The sequence below is a fragment of the Petromyzon marinus genome, chromosome 46, assembly GCF_048934315.1.
Source record: "Petromyzon marinus isolate PM22_M1 ecotype Great Lakes invasive population chromosome 46, UKy_Petmar_22M1.pri1.0, whole genome shotgun sequence".
NCBI lineage: Eukaryota > Metazoa > Chordata > Hyperoartia > Petromyzontiformes > Petromyzontidae > Petromyzon > Petromyzon marinus.
This window is the reverse complement of record NC_133712.1, coordinates 7,835,270-7,838,534: the sequence shown is the minus strand read 5'-3', so window position 1 is coordinate 7,838,534 and position 3,265 is coordinate 7,835,270. Positions and strand designations below refer to the sequence as shown.

At 50.9% G+C, this 3,265-nt stretch overlaps 1 non-coding gene across 1 annotated transcript; it reads left to right on the top strand.

The window, feature by feature from the left end:
• Positions 1-1,747: 1,747 nt before the first annotated feature.
• On the top strand, positions 1,748-1,851 carry LOC116952434 (U6 spliceosomal RNA). Its single transcript, XR_004404451.1, has one exon. It is a non-coding gene; the product is annotated as a U6 spliceosomal RNA (small nuclear RNA).
• Positions 1,852-3,265: the final 1,414 nt, after the last annotated feature.

Genomic DNA, 3,265 nt, shown 5'->3' with positions numbered 1-3,265 from the left:
TCCGCTGCTAAGTCGTCTTGCACCCCTTCTGCCGCAGTCTTCATCGTCCCCACCAGCCGGTCCACCTCCATTATTCACCAGGGGCTGTTTAGGGCCCCAGAGACACCAACACACACAGTAGCGAGGCATCGCATTGCCAAATCCATCACTGCCCCACGATGGAGGTTTCTCATTGTTTTAGCAGCAGTCCTTCGGAATAGAGTAAGTAAACTAAACTATTATTCAACTGAAACGAAACTTATGTTGTTGTTTTGTTTTGTTTACCAAATGCGGCCCACTGAGCTGGAAAGCTCTTTTTCAGAAGCGACTTGGCGATCACAATTGAGGGCTCGAAGGAGCGGTAGTAAAATACTCTGAACGAATGTCGATTCTACACGTGGAGGGGAAGAACCGGAGGACCCAAATAAAACATTCCACGCGGCCACGGGGGGAGAGACATGGGGAAACTATATCTGCATAACTAATGTAACGACAAAGTTTGTCGAGATACAACCAATGTACGCAGACGCAGTGAGATGGTGAGAAACAAATACCCGAGGGTACGCCGCCGTGTTACTGTATCATTCCGCGTTGCCGCATCACTCCGTTCGGCCGCGCAGCTCAAGAACGCAGTTCGACGTCGACCGCTCAGAGACCGCGTTGCAACGGGGTGCGCGGTCCGCGTTATAACAGGCGCGTGCCGCGTTGTGCCAAAAGTGTTCCTTCATGGAAGAACCGCATTGTAGTGAAAACGCGTTATGTGAACACGCGATAAGTGAGGAATCACTGTGTATATTTTAGGGCACTTTGTCAATCCACCGCTTGGTTACGAGGGGCTCCCCGCACGCAGTAGTACCAAGTTATTTTTGGGGGTGGATTGACCATATCTCAGCAGACCGGCCAGTGCAGTTGACTAAAGAGTGATGGACGGATGGCGCAGGACCCGTTCAGATATCGGTCGCCACTGAAGTTTACCGTGGCCGGGAGTTGAACTTTGGGTTTGCCAGGTTGGCAGTGCGGTACGCGCTCGATTAAAAAACCATCAAACGCTCTACCCATATTTAGATTCAAGTCCAAGCGTGTTCACCGTGTACGTGGCTGTGGCAGCATCCCAACTCCAACCGGCAGTGCTGTGCACGTACAGGCGTTCCCCCCGCACCTCCGATGAGCACGTGTGGCTACGTTAAATGTAATGTCTGCGACGTGATCTATCTCCTCCCTATTGTACAGCAGGCCGAGGTGAGATATAGAACGGGCACGCAGTGTGGATGGTAATTGTGTATACGCGCATACTAGCGCTCGTGCACAGATGACGCCGCTCCTTGGCAATGCTCCCAGAATGTTCCGTCGGTTTATCGGCGACGTTTCCATCCATCTTTCGATTGGCGCGGTTGGCTACGTACGGCGAGAAAGAAGTTAAACGTAAATTCTGCCACCCACCCCTCCAAATAAAAGATGTAGGTATACATTTTAGCAGGCTCTTTTGCGCGTAAAAATACTTAACCACAGCATTGGATAGTCGGATAGAAAGAGGGAGGAGTGGGAGAGAGATGGAGGAGTGAGAGAGAGAGATGGAGGAGTGGGAGAGAGATGGAGGAGTGGGAGCGAGATAGGAGTGGGAGAGCGAGGGGGGTAGAGATGGAGTGGCAGAAAGATGGAGGAGTGGGAGAGAGGGGGGGAGTGGGGGAGAGAGGGATAAGCAGGAGAGAGATGGAGGAGTGGGCGAGGGGTGGGAGAGATGGAGTGGGAGCGAGATGGAGGGGAGTGGGACATATACTAAGGACATATACTAAAATTGGAACGATACAGAGAAGATTAGCAAGGCCCCTGCGCAAGGATGACACGCAAATTCGTGAAAAAAAAGGAGAGAGGGGGGAGGAATGGGAGAAATGGTGGTTGTGGGGGAGAGAAGGGCAGGAGTGGGAGAGAAAGGGTGTAAGGATTTAAACCCTGAAATGCAATGAATTATCACGATTCAGAGCTCTGATTTCATTCAAGAATTAGCTTTTCGTCTCATTTCTACTGCCTCGTTTGTTTTGTTCCAGTCACGTTTGTACCATTTTGTGTCGCTCTATTAGGATAAATTTAATGTAATATAGTAGTCATCATTGTTTACCATTCATGTACATAGATAGCTATTTCTCAATCCACTGCCGGATGAAGGCATCCCTACGCACCTCTCTCCATGTGTGAGCGAGATCGGAAAGGTGTGCGATGGGAAGAGCATTGAGACGCGTGGATGGCGGTGGAGTGGTGGGGGGAGGATTGGGAGAGAGAGAAGAGAGGAAGAAGCGGATGTGGACCCGCGTTGTCGGCAATTGATCGGTGAGCGCTGCGTCCGTGTTAAGTGGGCGGTGGTGCAATATGTCGTGGGAGGGCGGGCGTGATGTGATGTCACGGGGATGCTCAGCACCAGTCTGGCGGCTGGCGGGGTGGGGGTGGTAGTGGCGGAGAGGATGGAAGACCCCACCCTCGGTTGTCATAGCGACATCCATCTCTCCTCCCCTCCTGCCCCCCCATCTTCACACGTGTGTGCATGTGTGGGTGCGTATGTCTGGGGAACGGGAGTGTAGCGGTTAGCGCGCTGCGCTACGAAGCCGACGACCCGAGTTCGATTCCCGCTTATGGCCAACACCGGTGACGATTATTTGAGCCGGTCATGGGCCTCGCCCCCTAGGTTGTCGCAGCCTCAATATGAGTACCTGGTGCGGTGTGTAAACATTGCCAGTGGGGAGACAAAGACGGTCGGGCGTGGTGCTGGCGACCCACCCCATCTTGTACCGTTCTGGCCTTTATAGGTGCTCGCTTCAGCACTTGCCCCAACAGTCTGTTAAGGCTATACGGGGAATCTTTGTCTTATGTCTGTCTGCATGCCGCAGCGATAATTAGCGAATTAATAATAGTGATATTCAACTCGTAAACATTGTGATTCTTGAATTACGCAGCCGTTTGTAATGGTACAAATATAGTATATCGTGTTGTTCCCGCATTCTCCGGATTATTAACACACTTTTTGACCCCTGTATGTCAAGCAACACTTGGCCGGAGTAGGGGGGGGCTTATAACCTCAAACTAAATTCGAAGCTTTCGTGACTGCAGAAATTACTCTTTGGTTCTTTCGGTAAAGTCACGTAGAAATAAATTAAATAATAATAATAGAATACGACGTTTCGATTGCAACACAAGCAACCATCATCAGGTACGAAGGAGCTGTCCATAAATGACGTCAAGCGATTTTGGACTATTGTTTTACCCCCTCCCCCCCATCGTCACACAATTGTCATTG